At 38.7% G+C, this 21,199-nt stretch overlaps 1 protein-coding gene across 1 annotated transcript in view; it reads right to left on the minus strand.

The window, feature by feature from the left end:
* Positions 1–5,226: 5,226 nt before the first annotated feature.
* Positions 5,227–21,199, minus strand: part of LOC124722032 (neither inactivation nor afterpotential protein G-like) — a 271,109-nt gene continuing 255,136 nt past the window's right edge. The window contains exon 12 of the mRNA XM_047247220.1: positions 5,227–5,502. The gene's annotated coding sequence lies outside the window, so the exon portion shown is untranslated. The remainder of the gene's footprint in view (positions 5,503–21,199) is intronic.

The raw sequence follows: 21,199 nt of genomic DNA on the forward strand, positions 1-21,199 counted from the left end.
GCCTTTGCATCAAGACAGTTGAACTCGGCAGAGAGCAATTCTTCTACAATAGAGAGAGAGAGTTGTTTCACTTGGGACACAGAGTGACATGCCTCCAGTGTTACCTGTACAGAAGGAAGTTCAAGGCAGTGATGGACCGTGCTGTTTTGAAATGGTTATTAGATTTTAAGGAGTGACTAGGTGGAATTAAGACTCAGTGAATTTGAGTATGAACTAATGCACAAACCAGGGAAGAAACACAGAAATGCAGATGGACAAAGCAGAAAAATAGCTATAGTGCAGGCACTACGTCACTACCTTGGGGAATGGTAAGCAGCGCAGAGCGCTGACAAAGAGTGTAAACATAATGGCAAGCAACAGCAGTTTAACATGCATAGTGGATTATTACCTAGAGAAACGAAATTAGAACCACGAGTTGTGGTACTGTCCAAGCTGAATCATGAAATATTACATGAAATGTGTGATCACATTTTATCAGGCAATAGGAGATGCTGGGCGACGTTTAGAAGGGTGATGGAAAAATACAGGTGGAAGAGAAGACGATGTCGATCGGTATGTCAGGAATTGTGTGGACTGTGCACAGTGGATGGATTTGATTCAGAAGCAGCTGTTTAGTCCCCCTTAAACATCCCAACAACCACCACCTGATTCAGAAGTAGGTACACTATGTGATCAAAAGTATCCAGACACCCCCAAAAACATATGTTTTTCATATTAGGTGCATTGTGCTGCCACTTTCTGCAAGGTGCTCCATATCAGCGACCTCAGTAGTCATTAGACATCGTGAGAGAGCAGAATGGGGCGCTCCACGGAACTCATGGACTTCGAACGTGGTCAGGTGAATGGGTACCACTCACATCACACGTCTGTACGTGAGATTTCCACACTCCTAAGCATTCCTAGTTTCACTGTTTCCGATGTGATAGTGACATAGAAACGCGAAGGGACATGTACACCACAAAAGTCTACAGGCTGACATCGTCTGTTGACTGAAGGAGACTGCCGACAGTTGAAGAGAGTCATAATGTGTAATTGGCAGACATCTATCCAAACCATCACACAGGAATTCCAAACTGTACCAGGATCCACTCCCAGTAGTATGACAGTTGAGCGGGAGGCGAGAAAAATTGGATTTCATGGTCGAGCAGCTGCTCATCCCTCTTCACATCTGGCCACACTAAGCGCTCTGTAACAAGGCGCGTAGTAGCCTTAGCACCAGAGTGTGAAAGGTTATGTAATGTAGTGATTACTTTGTGATGCAGTGCGGGTGGAACAATAAGCCAGGTGGTGCCCATGGACATATCGCACCACAGTGGCCTGGCCGAGCCTGGTAGGTTGCGGGAAACGATCTGGAGGGAAGTGTCTGGGTTCTGTCGGAGGTTGTGAAATTCAATATCATTGTCCTGTAAGCAGACCAATCCGTCAAAATTAATGGGGGACGAAACTGGAGTGATACATGCTAGGTAGTTGACAACCACATGTTCTGAACCTCGGATGTAACGGATGTCTGTGGTTTATTGGCAAATGAAATCCATCTGCCGAAACCTACTTGGGGGAAGGTCAACAGTGGGGTTACGGAGAGCCTCTGTGAGGGGGCGATGGTGTGTGAGAATTGTTATGTTCCTTCCTTCAATGTCTGTGCAGAAATATCTTACTACTTTGTAAACCGCAAGCAATTCTCTGTCGAATGCTGACCATTTACGCTGGGCCGTAGATAGTTTATTGAAAAAAAAAAGCGGAGTGGTTGCGTCGTGTCACCGACGTGCTGTTGGAGGACTGCACCAATTGCAAAATCACTTGAATCTGTTGTAATAGAGATGCTGGCATATGGCAAAGGGTGAGCGAGAATGATACCCTATGCTAACGCTGACTTCAGGTCTTTGAAAGCCCTCACCATGATGTCAGACCACTGTACTCGGCGATTGCCCTAGGTTTGTTTCTAGGCCAATGCATCAGTCAAAGGGGCTCGAATTGCTGCCGCCATCGGCAGGTTACAACAGTAGAAGTTGATAGTACCTAAAAACCGACGTAATTCACGTACCACACTGGGAGAGGTAGATCGTGAATGCAGTCTACCCGCTCCTGAGGGGGGTGTATACTTTCCTAGGAGACGGTGTACCCCAGAAAAGTGACAGCAGTGTAGCAGAGTTGTGACTTGTCGTTACTGATCTCGACTCCGTTACATGTCAATAAGTCCTGCATCGTGGCTAGGTGGAGTTCATGCTCTCTGTCAGAGGAGGAAAAAATGTGTATCTCGTCGAGGTATGCATAACAATAAGTGCAGTTAAACAGAAGTGAGTCTGTGGACGCCATTGCAAGCATCTGTGAGCCGTGGCTCCTACTGCAGCCCGTGTGTGGCATTTGGGAACGCAGAGGGCGGATGGCAGTTGCGAGCGGCGTCCCTGTAAGTGGAGTGGAACCAGCATGCGCGTGAGTTAGCTGTACTCGTCCCGCCAGCCGAAGAGTCAGGCAAGGGGAAGGCGGGGTGGGCAGGCACTAGCCTGGTTGGGCTGGGGAGAGGTTGGTGCTGGTCTGCTCGTGGTTCCCAATCTTGGCCGCTAGATGGCTGCTGTTCTGTGTGCTGACCGCGATACGCACGTGCCTGGCCTCTGCCACCCCGTCGGTGGAAGTATACTCACGGGATTACCAACTCAGCGATATTAGGCACTGTGCTGCGCCGAGGGAGGTGGCGGTGCCGGATAATGGTGTATGCCTGGTCTATCAGCCGTAGTTTATCCTCAAGTGACGCTGCGGTATGTGGAAGCAAATGTAATTGTAGTTCTTGCGGCAGTTTTACTAACCACAATGCCCAAGAGTGCTAAGTTTGGCAAGATCTCAGTACTGACCTGCCCACGCAAGCGTCGCCACAGCTGTGAGGGGGTTCTGCCACCTAAAGTCTCGTCATAAATAATGTTGTCAATCGTATCTGCTGGCATACGAGAAAGGCGTTCGATGAGTAGTGCGTGGGCAGAGGCATATTTGTTACTCTTGGGTGGGTTCAGCAACAAGTCACTGATGAGATCAGGGTGGTCGTGCAGGTTGTTCACTACACACACAAAACAAGTGCCGTCGTCCACGATACCGTGTATGCCCAACATGTTGTCCACCAAGGCAAACCACGTCACTGGGTTGTCTGGTTGTAACAGTGGCGGCTTCAGAAAACGACCAGGGGCCAGTGCTTGTGGGGGTGTAGGAAAGGCACGAATCATACGGGGAATCTGCATGGTGTTCACTGATGCGGGTTGTGCCTCAGTGACAGGCGATGTGTTGTGTTGGACGTCCACAAGCTGTGCAGGAGAGGCGTGATATCCAGTCCTTGAAGGCAGGAAATCTGTACGGCCACATGACAAGCACGGCACAGCAGGCATAGAAGGATCAACGGCAGATGCAGACGAAATCTCGAGCAGAGGCGCAAAATCGTGATTGAGCGCCAAAGTGATAGGGCTGAACCATGGCAGGTGCGTCGCCAAGGTATGCGTGAGGTGGCAGGGTGGGTAGGTATGGCCCAGAGCATCCCCAGAGTATCTGGCATGAGCGTCCCTTTGACTGGCATGGAGGGGGGCACATTAAACGGTGGACGACACTTAGGAGGGGCGGCCATGCGTGTGGACCCCGAAACTGGACAGAAACATGGTCCATGTTGTGAGGTAGAAACGCAGGTGAGGGGTTCCGAGGATCTTGTGCTCTAGGAGCATTCTGTCGAGCGTAGAATGCCGCAGAAACCATCTGCGCTGATGTGTACAGTGCCCAGTGTGGTGTGCCGGCAGAGGTTAGGGCCGTCTGGCTGGTCGAAGCAAACATAGAAGGTATGAACATTCCTGGTGTATTAGTAGCACACGGGGTAAAGTGTTGCACTTTACAGTCAAATGTCCATGCTGCGGTCATGGCATCCTGCGCTGCCAGAAAAATTGGAGGTTGTGACATTGTATATTGTCGCAAAACCGGTGGTACACAGTGAGTGAATGCAACGCATTTTCGCGACTTGGGGTCACCAATGTGGGTTTTCTGGCTGTAGTGGCTGACCAAGCACAGAGAACACCAACCAATTACAATCAGGCATTTTTATTAACTTTGCGTAATTGCACAAAACACAAGAAAAACACTACAGAAATTCACATGTACATTGCAAACTCAGTCTCTAGACTGAACCAAAGAGCTCTGTGTCCCCCATAGACCATTCACTCTGCACTTCGTAGGTGGCAGTTACTCACAGTCGATGGTCACGACATACTAAAATAATTTTCTGTAAATAACGTTCTATACTAATTTGCCATCGCAAACTCAGATACCACCTTTCTACTATCTTCAATTACAAAACTGTCATTTGAAACAAGAAAAAAGTTACTTTCCTCATCAACATTGACCACTTCTTTCAGGACAGTAACACCTTCCACTTCATAACATATATTAATTACAAGTTCTTCTCTACTAGTTACACCAGATATATCACAAAGTTTTAAGCATTAATTACAGGATTACTACAAAAACAGATTCTACTTCAGTCACATTTTTACTTTCAACATGAACATTCTCAGTGTTAATTTTGTTATCATTTCTGTCTGCTCTTAATACTTCTATTACTTGTTTAATGTTGATGCTCAGATTAGATTCTGTTTCCCCCAATCTTGTTTCCACTGTCAATATTGTAGTTTCAGTTCCCTCAATCTTCTCTACTTTAGCAGTTACAGTTGATTGTTCCACACCTTTTGACCCTTCTTCATTTTTTAACATTACCTGTTCTATGTTTTGAAATAGTTCTTCACTCTTTTGCATAGGTTGATATAATCATAACAAGATAATGTTCCTTTCAAACCTCATTTCTCTATCAGTGAATTGGCTTGACTCAATGTTCTTCAGGTAGTTTGATTGCTGAAGAAAAGAAGTGACAGAACTTGAATTGTAATTTGAGTGTGAATGTTGTAAATAACTGTATCAACTTATCTTCTTAGTCTCAGCACAGTATCTACAAGTAGATTATTACTACATGGCACAACAGAATGCTGGATTCACTCTGTCTAGTTTGTTAATTTCAACAAAAAGTAGCAGATGTTTATACTGATTCATCAACAGTTTTATTTCCAAATTACAAATGGTATAGTTAGAGAAAAATATCCGCATTAATAAAGCATTACATGTAATTCCCAGTACAACACAAAAAACTGGATTCCATTACACACCTCTGGCCAGCAACTACAAACAAGAGACAAAACGAGTGTTCATATTACACAAAAAGCAATTAGGACCATTTTAAGAAGAAAGACCTCTGAAACATGCAGAAACTGTTTCAGGAAGTTAGGTATCTTAACTTTTTCATCATTGTATATATAAGAAACAATAATGTTCTTCACAAAAGTTAGTGAGGCCTGGATTACAAATGCTAGTGTACACACCCACAATACAAGTAGGAAGAATGAAGTACGGAGCATATCCCACTGACTGGCAATGCTTGAAAAAGGACCCCAGTACTCTGGTATCAGACTGCTAAGAAGGCTGCCTAAAAACCTGCAAGATAGTGTACTTGACAATGACTTTCCAAAGAAACTTAAAGACTATCTCATTGAAAAAGAGTTTTACAGTGTTGCAGAATGCTTATGCCATTAAATTTGTATGTATTGTTATTTATTATCAATGATGTAAAAATGTAAGCTAAAGGTGTAGAAAAATAAGTGATAATGAATGTTAATACTTTGACATGTCCTATATTACACGTACATTTACTGTACACAATGTAATCTTACAGGATCAAATAAAATTCAATTCAATTCAACACTAGCCAAAATGGACAAGATAAAGCATATGCAAAATAAAGTCTTTTCCATAATAAATAAGTAACTTATTGATAATCTTTTCTGAAGTTAGTTTGTGAGTTCTCAATTAACAGCTTCAGTATCAATAACTTCCCATGTAATTATATCAGATAACATTTCTTTCTTTTAAATAAATCCAACATATCAAAAATGATTTGAGTCTTTTCAAAATAAATGAAATTAATATTATACTTGTTGCAATCCTGTTTACCCCATACATGCATCTACTTCATTTATATTGTATCATGGATTTATGATATGTATTGATTTGTTCATTAAATGGCGAAAGAGAATCATTGACTTGTTCCATTACAAGCTTCCTGCACTTAAAACTTTGTTTTACTGGGATTAAATGTTCTTTGCGATCAGATAGATATTTTTCAAATGACTGTTACTATATAGTTATCTGCCTCCATCTTGGTGTGAATATAATCTATAGGAGGATCATTGTAGTAATTCTTGTGTTGTAATTGACTGTGTTATGCAGATTGCATGAGATCAAAAGCGAGCAAAGATCCTGTTTCAGTTTTGATACAGTACTGTAACCAATATTAAAGTCACCACATAATATTATTTTGTTATTTCCTTTGTAACTACTAACCTGATTTAACTCACAAGCTAATTTTCTTAAAAATGATTTGGGACTACTGTCAGATGAACGGTAAACATTGATGATGATGTATTTTATATTTTCAACTATAATTTCAATTGCCAGACACTAAAAATCTTTTTCAATACTAAATTTTAGTCTTCACCTTGCTTGTAAGCCATTTCCTAACGTAGATGCATCTGCCACCATTTTTATGATCTGGCCTACAAAAGTGTGGTACTACTGAACAGTTTTGTAAGTTGCACAGAGGTATTTCCTGTTCATGAAGCCAGTGTCCAGCAGAACACACTGCTGTTGGGCTATCTCCAGCATTTTATAGTGCACCTACACTTAAAATTTTGCACCTTAAAGATTTAATATTTTGGTGCATTATTGATACATCATTTTGGTTGTGTTCAATTTGGGATTTTTCTGTTTTGAATTTGGCCTGAAGAGGTTTGTCTTGGGTTCTCTTAAGTCAATTATCAGTACATGTTTAAACAACAGATTGTTACTCACCATACAGATGTGACATTGAGTTACAGACAGCGCAACAAAAAGACTGCTACACCTTTCAACTTTTGGTCAAAAGGCCTTCTAAAGTAAATACATACATACATTCACATGAGCACAACTGCCGCACACAGACATGATCAATGATCAACGTCACTGGCTGCTGAGCCTTTTCTTTTCTTTTCATTTCTTTTCTTTTTTTTTATTTTTTATTTATTTTTTTTTTAGTACTTGTGCATACCTTGAGGAAATATTTTTCTAGCATAGCTTGTTTATTTGCAGTGCATGGAGATCAAAATGGAACCTCATTAGTCTCTCAGTTTCAAAATTAAAAGCTATCCCACATTTGTCGAAATTTGAGTTATCTACAGTTGAGACAGTATTCTGTTAAATAATGTAATACTTGTATTTAGCTAGATTTTGTCATGCCTTTTGGGTACTTTATTCAGTATTACATTTACCATATGGCTGACCATAGAAAGTACTGTTGTTGCACTGTTTATAATACTATTATAGTTTGAAGTGTCCTTACTGCCATTTGTTCCTGCCACAACTACTACTGTATTGTTTTGACTGAAGTTTTCAGCGAGCTTGGTTAACATTTTTTATCACCTCAGATAATGATGCAACTTGGTTTATAATACTTTCCACAGTATATGTTTCATCTAGTTCAGAACTAACCAAATTATATAAATACCTTCAATGACTACCTGTTAGTGGAAGAATTCTTTTCTTCACTGTCTTGGGCACTTCTGTAAGTTCTTCAGTGAATATGGAGGCTTCTTCAATGAGGACACATTTTGTGCTATTTGTTTTGATAGCAGCCACAGTGGCACATGAGATTTGGGTACCTTCATTTCGATTTACTGAGGCACTTTCATTGTCACGATCATTAATTATGTTCAGCATTAAGTGATTATAATGTATTATGAATATTTTCTAGCACTGTTTCCTAGTTTGGCACACTCAAACACAGAAGCAGGCCTTGTTTCATATAGCAGTGCATTTTATTTCCATGTCAAGAAAGTCCGTTTACATGCAGCATGCATCAGTACAGGCATAAGATCGTATGTAACTCATGAACTGCACTTTTCTATGGTTTGCAGTCAACACTGTTTTTGAGCACAGTTTATGTGTTGGTTTCTTCCCGTAATTCACTGTTCTATGTTTAAAGCTCAGGTAATAAGTTGAAAGTTCAGGTATTTACTGTTTTTTTATCCATTCTAGTACATTACACTTCACTTCTGGTTCTTGATATTTCACTGACAGTTTATTATATCTAGTGTTTCACTATTTATTGTTCCAGAGATACTGTTACATGTTCCTACATTTGTAGCATTTTGTTTGCTTTGAATTCCATAGCATGTACAATACACTGGTGGAATGTTCACTAGTCTTCATTGTTTTAAGTGTTTCAGGTTCACTTTCATTCATTTTTCATGTACTAGCCATTGCAGTTGACATATAGAATACCTCTTATGACATTTTTTGAGGGGATTTTATAAACTTTGTGGTCAAATTTCATTGTAACCACAGGATTTGCATTTCTCTCACATTTACTAAGCATCATCTTGACAAATATCATGTGGCTTAATACCGCACAAGGCCTGACCACCCTATTAGAAATACAGCATGAGGGTAAAACAATAAATGAAATAGAATATTCAAATTTCTTATGTGTTTATATAAATAAGAAACTGAAGTGAATGACCTGAGTTACAGACCTTCCTAACATGCTGAATGCCACACGCATAGTGATGAATGTTTCACTGCCACACCACACCAGGTCAGGCAGGGCATCAACTGTGAGCCTCTGCTTTTATGCATGTGGCATCAAATAGAAGGCTCTGCTGTGACTGATCATGGCTTCATGGCAGTGAACGGGTTCAAGGTCTAAGCTTGTTGTTGTTTTTGTTATGGATAAAATGAGATTGTGGAGATTATAATGTCAAAAAGTTGACTTACTTTTTGAATTATCATTCACTAAGGTCTTATGGCATCATATTTTGGCATAACTCTGTAACATAGCATGGTGAAACCATCCTACTTGTTTTTCTATTACCCCTGACAGTAATATAATTTTTACAAAAAAATTGATTTCGTTTCATGAATAACACCTATAAGTCTGTTACATAAATGAGTTGTTTCTTATTCACACTGAAATTCATAATGTTTTACCACTCACTGTGTACTTCCTTGATTACTGGTCTAGTTTGCTTACTTGGAAATAGTTTTTATACAGAGATATCCATAATTTAAGATCAATAAGGAACTCCTGGAGCTGAAATTCTTAGCGAGCAAATAAGTGTTTCTTGCTAAAATGATATATGTACCTCACCTGAAAGCCCTCATTCTGCTCTGCTTCATAACCATTTTACCTTTACCAAAATCTTCCTGTTTCAAATGTTACCTGTAATCAATCTCGAATTCCAGAATGTTGAGTCCTAAGTAATGGTTATTTCCAAAATTCAGTACCATAGTATTGTGACCCTGATTTTTCTGATTCTAAAAATGCCCACTTCAACTAGGAGATATTAGAATGCATTATTCAGTTTAGAACATTGCTTTCTTTAGCAATTTTTGGCAACTTTTGTAAATCCTCATGGAAGCATAAATAATATCCATAAAATAGTACTTATAATTTTGCATTGTTGTTAATGATACAGGTGATACTCAAATGAACTTACCGTGTTGCTGATAATAAATTTGTATCTTTTGAGTTTGCTCTTTTTCTGGTGTTAATTAAAATATAATATGGTAACAAATTCTGCTATTTATTCATACACACATATCTACACAGTTGTGCAGGACAATGCTTCATGTGAGTCAGTGACTGATAGCAAAATGATCAACTCAGTGTCACTCTCATCATCAGAATGTGCAATTATGTTTGTGATTGAGTCTGTGATTAGTTATTAAACTGTAAACATCAGGTTATTTGTCAGAAAGAAATTAATATTGAAAGTGCACTGTAAATACATGATGTCCAACAAAGAAGTAATTGATTTAAAAATTAAGTATCTCAAAAACTAAGATAGATAGATGAGTGCAACAAGTGGTAGGTTTATATTGTGAAAGTTGTAAGAATTTTATACAAGGGATATACAGACATTTTGAAATAGAAAAGCTGCTAACATATGAAACTATATTTGCAATACATAGCACCTATAAGTAGTGCACATCAGCTCAGAGTGATCAGTTCCACTGCTGAAATGTGAAAGGAGGTTAGCATACCAAAGGTAGAGGTTTAAATCATATGTCCCATTGAACAATGTGTTTTTTTCATACATGAATTAACATTTTATAGAACTGATGGTACAGACATCCAGTGGATAATGTCATATCTAACCAAAAGGATGCAGGAAGTTGTACTTAGTAATTCAAGTAATATAGTTCAGGGACATAATTCTGACTGAGGAGAAATTATATATAGGGTCCCCAAAGGTTCAATCTTAGGTCCACTACTGTAACTCATCTTTAAGAAAAAAATTCTTCTTTGCACAAAAAGATGCTTTGAGAATAATATGTTGTGCTCACACATGATCATCTAGTAGACATTTATTTAAGGAATTGAGCATGCAGACTTCTGATTTACAGTGTATTTATTCCCTCATAACACTGGCTGCTGTGGACGAGTGGTTCTAGGCACTTCAGTCCGGAACCATGCTGCTGCTACGGTCGCAGGTTTGAATGCTGCCTTGGGCAGGTTGTGATGTCCTTAGGTTTGTTAGGTTTAAGTAGTTCTAAGTCTAGGAGACTGATGACCTCAGATGTTAAGTCCCATAGTGCTTAGAGCCATTTGAGCCATTTTGAACCCTCATGAAGTTTGTTGTAAATAATCCACTACAGTTCAAGAGGAACAATGAACATGTTACTAACTAACTAATTGACTGGAATACCACAGTCCTACAACAGCAAGCCACAGTTTTCATAAATGATGTAATGTTCCAAAACCATTTGCAAGCTGTTTGCCAAATTCTAATGGACAGACAGACTGGTGGATGATCTGGTGGGGAATTTTGGCCCCAGGCAAACTGTAGCTATTCCTGAAAATGTTGGCTTGGTTTATGAAATTATTTAGCAAAATCCGAGAAGATCCCTCCAAAGAACTGCAGCAGAGATTGATTTGAAGCATTCCTGCACACATAAAATACTGAGACAGAGCCTACACGTTTTTCCATACAAAATCCAAAGTTACCGGGCCACACCTGTATGAACTAGATGACACAGAGCTAACTTTGTGAATCGGATCCTCACAATGATTGATGATAATGAAGGATTTGGTGTTGGCTGCCCCTGGTTCACAAATGAAGCACACTTCTGCCTCTAGATTGATGTCAAGAAGAGCCATCCACCAAGAGCAGCAAATTTAGGTCAGAAATATTACAGCTTGCCATCAAGAAAAAAATCTTTTTTTTGTAGTAAGGATAATGTATGGCATCAACTCTAGAGACTCATCTAGACAGCTCTTCAAGCAGCTGAGTATTCTGACAGTAGCCTCACAACACATTTACTCCCTCACAAAATTTCTTGTGAACAATCAGTCACAGTTTGAGAACAACAGTAACATTTACAAATATAGTACTAGAAGGAGAAATGATTTACATTGCCATCGCTCACCCTTAGTGTGGCATAGAAAAAAAATAGGCATTCAGCCATTAAAATCATCAACCACCTACACAGTAATGGAAAGAATTTGACAGCAAGTAAAATTTAACTCCACACACGAATTGAAATCATCTATACTTGACAATTCCTTCTACTATACAGAAAAAATTTTGAATTTGTGTATGTTCACATAGTTAAGTATAAATAATGTTAAAAATCTGTAAGAAATCACGTAAATTGTTAGCATGTTGCCATATTTTCTGCTGCAGAGATGAACTATAGTTGTAAAAATGACTTGTTCCAGATCATAGTGAGAGGTCACAATTATGATCCACTGTACACACAAGTAACTAACACCCCAACCTTGCTTCTCCTTCAACATGTAATGGCTGCAAATATCCACCCTACCTATTCCATAAAGTGCAAAGCCAAGCCCTCACCCAGTAAATTGGAACCAGATGTGCCCATAAGACCAAATGATACCACATCCATCCCAATAATTCTCTCAGTCCACATCCCACTGCTGAAGACATAATATATTTATTAAAGCTTGTCTTACAAAACAGTCACCTATTTCTAAGACAAAGATATGTCAGGGGCTCATAACACAAAGGAAGCAGCTACTTGGATAGTGGAGTACTTTTGAAGAGTACATGAAGATTTTTTGGCTGTGTGATAGTTTGAGCTCCCCTGATGAACACTTGCCAGTTGATACAAAGTGAAGAAATCAGATTGTGTACAAAGTAAAGACACTATGGATGTGAAGATTTGAACTGTAAATCATGAATGCGTTCATAGTCCTTAAAATCACTGCCCCTTAGGAGAGCTGTTGTACTCAGATTGTACTTGGAACCGAGAGCTGGATGAAATGCAAAGTAGAAAGCTCTGAAGTATTGAATGAGGCATGGAATGTACATAAAAAAGAATGGTTGGATGTTATAAAAGAATGAGTGTTCATTCCAGATTAGAAAAATATTATGTCTATTGAGGTCAAAATTGAGTCTGACTTCAATGTTATCTGGATGCAACTAACCGGCCCAGGTAAATTTAAGTTAACCATTGGATGTTGTTACAACAATCACATGATATTAATTAGAGGCAACTCAAGCCTACCAAATATAGACTGAGACAACTATAGATTCATTGTAGATACAGACAGACAGTCTTGGGAAGTAGATCTGAATACATTTCCAAAAAGTGTCGTGAGCAGAGCCAGTTCAACAACCAACATGCAATGGAAACATTTTAAGCCTTGTAGCTGAAAACAGGCCTGGCCTTATCAGCAGAATCAGTATAGGCAAGGGTGATGATGTCATCATATCAAGCCAATAACTCTATCAATAGTTTTTATGCTGGAAAGAGCTGATAAGCAGTTGTTGGCATCCTACTTAGACAGTGAATGGAGATCATTTAGCCTTCAGTATGATGAACATAAGGGACTGGTGGGCAGAGTAAAAGATATTGAGTGCAATATAGGCAATGCCTCAAATAGTGCAGTTCAAGACATAAGTTCATGGCTTCCAGAAAATAAATTGGAGCTAAATCACAATAAGACTCAGTTTTGATAATTTACAACACACAATTCAATCAGAACTGACATTTTGATTACACATAATGGGCAAATGATTAACGAGTCTGAACAATAAAAATTCCTAGGAGTTCAGATAGATAAGTTGTCAAGGAAAGCCCATCTTCAAGATGTTGTTCAGTAACTGAATGCTCCTATATTTACTGTTAGATCGGTATCTGCAATGAGTGACAGTTCAGCATGGAAATTAGTCTTCTTTGTTAATTTTCATTCACAATATATTCTGGGGTAACTTTTCCCATTCACAAAGAGTATTTTTGGCTCAGAAATGAGCAGTTTGAATAATACATGGTGTAAGTTCAGAAACTTCTGGTAGACCCCTGTTCAGGAGCCAGGGAATTATGATGCTGCCCTCCAAATATATAACTTCTTTAATGTTGTTCATTGTTACAGTAGGACTTTATTCCCAAGAATTATCAACTTTCATTCAGTTGATACTAAGAAGAAATATGATCTGCATTTGGATCCCACTTCACTGACTCTTGTGCAGAAAGGCATGCAGTATTCTGCTGTATCCACTTTCAGTAAGGTATCACAAGAATTTAAACAAAATATTAGCAATAACCCATGCACTTTTAAGTCTAAACTGAAGAATTTCCTCATGGCCCATTCCTTCTATCCTTTTTGTGAGTTCCTCAAAGAAGATTAAGCAATGTCCAGTGTTATACTATTAAATACTCAGCAGATTGTTGGCTGCATAGGATTTGTGTAAATTCCATTTAATCTATTATTAGCTTTTATGATGTTAATTTCATGTACTAACTTGATCTATGACTATGGTGATTTGCTCCTCAATTTGGTCTTATGGAACTAGATGTTAAAAAAGAAGTTTAAATTGATTATAAATTATGCTCTGTAGAAGTATATGCTGAGTAAGTGGATTAAGGATGAAAAAAGCCACTGTGGTTTAATAACAGAATTTGGAAAATGCTGAGGAAATAGATATTTTTGCACTATCTGTTCAAAAATAATGTATAAATGTCAACAGGCAAGAATTAGTAGAAATTTGTTGAAAGCAAATAAGTCACCGTGTCCGGATGGGATTTCCATTCAATTTTACAGAGATTAGTCCTTGGCACTAACCCTTTACTTATCTTGCATTTATCATGAATCTACTGCCAACTGCACTGCCCAAAGTGACTAGAAAAAATCACAGATGATTCCCGAATATAGGAGGGGCTAAAGAGTGGACTCCCATAACTACACACAAATATCCTTAAGGTCAGTTTGCTGCACAATTCTTGAACACATTATAAGTTTGAATATAATACATTTCTTTGAAAGAGCAAAGCTTTTGTCAACATATAGGCAAGCATTTAGAAAGCATCACTTGTAGGAAGCTCAGCTTGTACTTTTCTCACTCAATATTCTGCAAACCATGGATGGACAGCAGGCGGATTCCATATTCTTAGATCTACAGAAAGAATTTGACACACTGTCCCACTGCAGAGTATTAACAAAGTTTTAAGCATACAGAATAGGTTCCCACATACATGAGCAGCTTGAAAGCTGTTTAGGTAACAGAATCCAGTATGTTTTCCAGGGTAGCATGTGTGCACCAGAGGGAATGCTATCATCAGGAGTGCCCCAAGGAACTGTGATAGGACTGCTCTTGTTCTTTAAATACATTAATGACCTGACAAACAGGGTCAGCAACAATTTGAGACCATTAGCCGATGGTGCTGTAGTGCATGGAAAAGTGTTGTCGTTGACTGACTGGGGAGACATGATGACTTAGGTAGAACTTCTATTGGTTTGATCAATGGCAGCTTACTCTAAATGTGGAAGAAAATTATTTAACACACATGAGTAGGAAAAACAATCCTGTAATTTTCAGATACACTACTGGTGGTGTGCTGCTTGACACAATCACATTCATTAAATATCTAGGTGAACTCCAGTGGGAATCCTTGGACGGGTAATGAGTTCTTTTCACAAACTGTTATTGAGAAAGTTTAGAGAACTGTCATTTCTGACTGAATGCAGAATAAATGTACTGCCAACAATGTAAATGTTGCATAAGAAAAATGAAGAGAATATAAGAGAAATTAGGGCTCATATATAGGCACATAGATAGTCAATTTCCCTTGCTCCATTTGTGAGTGAAACAAGAAAAGAAATGACTAATAGTAGTACAACATAGCCCTTGCCATGCACCATATGGTGGCTTGTGTAGTATTCCAGATAAATACTCAAGCCACCTACTCCCACAACCACATACATGTTGTCCTTAAACATCCCATCACAGTCTTCTGAATTTTTCCCAGACTAAAACCACTTTCTAATCTTTGACACAGCTCCACCAAGCTCACACCTTCTTTACTGATGAAACCTTTTTTCAAGTCTGCCACACCATCTACACTTCCACTTGGATCCTACATGGTACTGCTGACCCACTTTTGCCGGGTCATTGACTCCCAAATCAGAAGTAGTCTGTAACCTTTGAATACCCTGATGATATCACTCACACTGCCTCATTTCCACAGCAAACCTTGTGTGATCCTTTATATGCCCACACCCCAACCAAATCCATCTAAACTCACTGGCTCAAACTCCGTCCATGAACTATATTCCAAATGTATTGGTACCATGAATTATACAGTCCATTTCTGCTCGACACTACCCACACATCCACAAGAATCACACTTTGCATGATAACTTAAGCAAAGATAATCACTTTGCATCCTATCTTAATGGTAATTTTGAAGTTAGTAATGACCCTCAATTTGATTACACTCTATTTCTTACAGTCTTTGAAAGCACCAATACCTCTGCTTTATCTCTAGTACCTGAAGAACATATCATAGACAGAACTTAACACACCAATCACAGCACGAGACATGAAGTAGGTAAGGCATGAAATCTGCTCCTGGTTGTGACTGCATTACATACAGATTTCTGAAAGAATTTTCAAATTTGCTTCTAGAAGTTATTGCTGATCTCTATAATGTTATCCTTCACACAGACAACTATCTTGAGTTCAGGAAAAGCTCCTGAATCATCTACTTCCTTAAACCAAACAGGCTCCTCTCCCCAGTGGCACTTTCTGCTGACCCATCAGCCTGTGTTCAACAAGATCTTCAAATGTACCCTCTCATGTCACATCTAAACATCAAAATCTCCATTTACCCCTCTCTGTTAAGGGGAGTTGGAATGCCCTATCTCGCCAATGTTAAATTTGCTAACTTTGTGTACCTTTTTCTTTGGAACTATTATCTTCAGAACTTTGAAATTCTGGCAGAGGTTTTCAGCATATATTGTGAGCCCACTGAACTAGAACCAATGTTTTCTTTTTGTTGGTATAGTATTTATGAATTTTTTACCATTAAGCCATTTTTTATTGGAAAAAGTATAACATAAACTTCCCTAGTTCAGAGAATAAGCCAGTTCTTGTCATGATTCTAGTTCAGTGGCCTCTTTGAACTGTTTTGCAGCATTTCTGAAAATTTGAATGTTGTTGGTTGAGTGGTTTATGAGATAAAGGTACATGTAACACTAAAAATGTCAAATGCCAGAAAATGCGATTAAAGTAATTTATTATGAAAATTCACAAATACCTTTTATTCTATTATCAAAAGTGTCCAGCAGAGTAATCAGGGTCATCTTCTAGTTCTTCTTCTTCACCTAGAAGCTTTCTTCTCCTTGCTGCCCTTGCTTTTTTTGTATTAAATTCAGCTGCATACTGAGCCTTCCTTACTCGCACGCTGTCCAGAAGCTGAAGACCTCTGATGGTGTTGATACCAGGAGCAATGCCGAGCCTTGCCATGACCTTTAGCCTACCCATATGACCATCATTGAATGAAATAACAGCATCACTGACTCCCCATTTCAATGTTTTTATCCCAACAAATACATTCTTAGGTACACGAGTCCAAATGAGGTTGTTGAACGACTCGTTTTGATTCTGGGTACAACCATGAAGACATTTTCGCAGAAGATCAGGATGCCCCAAGTCTCTATATATTGGTTTAATTACTTCCATAACAGCCAATGGAATATAATTTTTATGGTGATAAGGATCCCCAGTAGCTTGAGATTTTCTATAATTGCACCATGACTGAGGACCATCTGGACAAGCAAAATGTTGAGGATTATCATCAGTTGATGATCGATGTAAATATGTGGCCCATACAGCTTGTCTCATTTCCTGCAAATTATTTGCATTATTTCTTATTGCCATACCATAGTATTGTTGTAATTCATTTATAATTTTATCTGACAGGCGACCTCTAATGGTTTTACCATCTGACAAAATTTTGTCCTTCAGATTCTGTTTCAGTTTCCTTAGACGAGTGCCCATTCGTTTCTGAACATGACCGACACATTCTAGTTTAGTTATTGTCTTATTGACATATGGCATGGATTCTGTAACACTTTTGTATGCCTTGGAGTCCCCATCTCCAAGGAATTTTGTGTAAAATACTCCCCGTTCTTTTTCTGATCTGCTAAACATTTTCACAGCAGCGGCAGCCTCCATGCCTCCACTCGTACCTTCATAATTCTTGCTACATATGTGAGCTGCTTCTATCTTACCAGATGCACAATGGTAACAATGTTTAGTGAGCACTTCATAGTCCAAAACTTTACCGCTGTCCACACTAGTAACAGTAGCAACAGCATTTTTGGATGTGTGACCCCTTTTCTGCCAGGTTCCATCAAAAGCAACAGGGATATCTGGGTTTCCTTCATTTATATATTTTGCTTCACTGGCAGCAGCTTTCATTGATAAATCTGCTACAGACTGAACAGCATCTCCTATCACTTCAGTGTAATTGTCAATTTTAGCAGGTGGAGGTGGAAGATTCATTATGGCACAAAATGTTTGAGCAGCAGTATGTCCTTTACCAATTGCTCTCATTGCATACATTAGCCTGATATTACTCTCAAACAAATTGCTACTGCATGTTTTAGAGCTCCAAAAACAGGTCTCATTTTCACAACTGGCACAAACTATAGCAATTTTGCAGGAAAGTCCTATAGATTTTGTTATGTTCATATCAAAAGAACCTCCACAAAGATTACAACACAAACATTTCTTCATAAACTCAGTAAAAACAGGAAAGTCGACTAAAACATATTGTTCATTAGAAGCTTCATCTGTAATTTCACTTGCACAGTTTGATAACTTCTTTTTTGATGCACTGGTGGGCGTGTCTCCTTCACACATCTCAGCTGTACAAACGTCAGAACTTTCACCAGCATCAACAGGTGCTGAAGCAGAATCACTTGAACAAACGTTATTTGTAAATCTATTACCGCGAAACTTTCGCTTTTTAAATAATGATGCACTCCTAGGCATCGTAGAAACTACGCACTCACCACTGAAAGTCAAAACAAGACAGATAACAAACTCCAAATGAGCGACAAACTAAACTCGAGGCTCAAAACAAACACTCACAGATCAAAAACTGAACAATAAACACAGCTAGTCGTAAAAACAATGGTACCTATGGAAGGATCAAAGATTCTACAACTGAAGAGTGAAATCCACAGCCTTCTATATGTAATGTTTTCGGAAATGCGAAGATTTAAATGTGTACAAATCACAAGATGGGTAACTTTGCTGGGCGCACATGTAATTTTGAAAAATTAAATAAAAATACTTCCAATTGGAATTTCTTAACAAATTTTGCACCATTTTAAGCAGAAAATTTCAAATTAAGTTATAAGGTTAAAAACTGAAAATGTGAATTTTTTCCATTTTCCGGCATTCCAACTCCCCTTAACCAGTGTGGCTTCCATCTCAACTTCATCTCTGGTGAACAACCCTCCACTTACCCATATCCTGTATTATCAGCTTATTAACAAAAAATGCTTCATTTGAATGTGTATGTTCCATTGCATCAAGGTAGCCTGCACCACTGAGGTCTACTCATCATGGCCCGGACAGATGCCCTTCCAGTTAACTATGTCTACATTAAACAATCCTTTGTGTCTGGCCTCCACCCTTGCCCTCTCTCCTCTACAATATATCCTCTGGATTGCTAATATACCTAAGTAACCTCTGTTCACCTCTTCCAGTATGCCAGTACACCTGACCCTCTACAAGCCATTCCAGAAATCACAGTCTTCCCTTGAACTCCATAGATAGATGTTGTAGTAAATGTGTGGCTGTACATCATTGTGCTCCAGACCAGTGTGTATAATATGGAATTTTACATATGTGATTAACCATGCACTTAATGAGGTTGAGGTTGAAGTTAGATTGTAATGTCTACATACATCAGATAACTGAAGGTAAATAAAATACAAGAAGCAAGAGAAGGAAGGTTGACTAAAAATTGATTGGAGATGGGGCACAATCTTAAATTGTGGAAAGAAGGGGAAGGAAATCACCCATGGCCAATGTCATTTTGAATGGAATAATCTAGGCTTTAAGAAAATCACGGAAAACCAAAACTGAGATGGCCACATAAGGATTTGGACCACCATCCTCCCTTATAGAAATCAATTGTCTTACCACTGCACCATCTTGCTCAATGAGTACAATACAGTAAACTAACCAAAAATTTTGAGTGACTTCTGCTTGTGTGATGTTCCTAAATCAGCTGAAGTTTCTGCTCAGAACAATTAATTATGCAGCACTAAGACTGAACTTCATTGATACCTACTGGAGAATAATCACACAGTTAAAATTTTCTTCCAGTTAGTTAGTTAGTTAGTTGGTTGTGTGTTCCATTGATCAATCACACAGTATGGAAGCCGTTATGATGTGGAATGTGTTAAGTCCACAAAAAATGCACATATGATACAATGATTTTTTAATATATATATTCTACTGTTAAAGATTAACATTTCTAATATTTACCCCATTCCCTTAAATGGCACAACATTCATATACTATATTAATAGATTTATTTATTCCTATTCAAGAATTTGTCTATGGTATAGAAGGAGCTGTCAAGGAGATATGATTTCAATTTATTTTTGAAGCTATTACTGCTGTCTGTCAGACACCTTATTTCATCTGGTAATTTGTCAAAACTTTTTATAGCAGCATATTTTACCACTTTCTGTGCCAAAGAGAGGTTGAGCAAAGGATAGTGTAAGTCTTCCTTTTTTCTGATATTATAATGTCGAATATCACTGTTGTTTTTAAACTGGTCCATGTTGTTGAGAACGAATTTCATTATTGAGCAGATGTATTGTATTGGCTGTTGTAAGAATTCCCAATCTTTTAAAAAGATGCCTACAAGATGTGCGACTATGAACCCCAAACATTATTCTAACCACTTTCTTTTGAGCAGTGAATCCTTTTGTCTAAGTGTTGAGTTACCCCAAAATATTATTCTGTATGACAACAGAGAGTGAAAGTATGCAAATTATGTTAGCTTACTAATTTCTATATCCTCAAAATTGGCAATTATTCTGGTTGCAAAAGTTGCTGAGCCTAGATGCTTTAGAAGATCCAAAATATGAATTTTCCAATTAAGATTCTGATTTATATGTACACCAAAACCTTAGTATTCTCTACATTGTCTACTGACTTCTGCTGATGTGTTATATTTATTGAAGGAACTGTACTTTTTGCAACAGAAAGTTGGATGTACTGTGTTTTTTCAAAGTTTAGAGCAAGCCCATTTGCAGAAAACCAATTAATGACTTTTCCAAAGACCTTATTTGTATCATTTTCAATTAGAGTTTCTTTTACTGGATTAATAATGTTACTTGTATCATCAGCATGTCAGTCACATATATCAAGAACAGAAGGGGATCCATGATTGGACCCTGTGGAACACCTAATGTAATTTCACCCCAGTTAGATGAAGTGGCAAACTTATTTAAATCGACGGTACGCATCGTCTGACCAATATACGACTTGCCACATTGACACGGAATCTGGTACACGCCGGCCTTCCTCAAACCCAGGTCATCTTTGCCGCTCCCCACCAGTGCACGAGTTTTATTTGGAGGACAAAACACAGTTCCGACCCGGTGTTTCTTCAGAATGCGGGCGATTTTCCCCGAGAGTGCGCCTGTGCATGGAATAAATGCAGTGCCTACCTCCTCCCTCGTGACTTCATCCATCTCAACAGGTTGTGCTGCAGTGGTTGGGCGGAGAGCACGTTGAATCTGCCACTCTGAGTACCCATT

This window comes from Schistocerca piceifrons, chromosome X (genome assembly GCF_021461385.2).
Source record: "Schistocerca piceifrons isolate TAMUIC-IGC-003096 chromosome X, iqSchPice1.1, whole genome shotgun sequence".
Lineage (NCBI taxonomy): Eukaryota > Metazoa > Arthropoda > Insecta > Orthoptera > Acrididae > Schistocerca > Schistocerca piceifrons.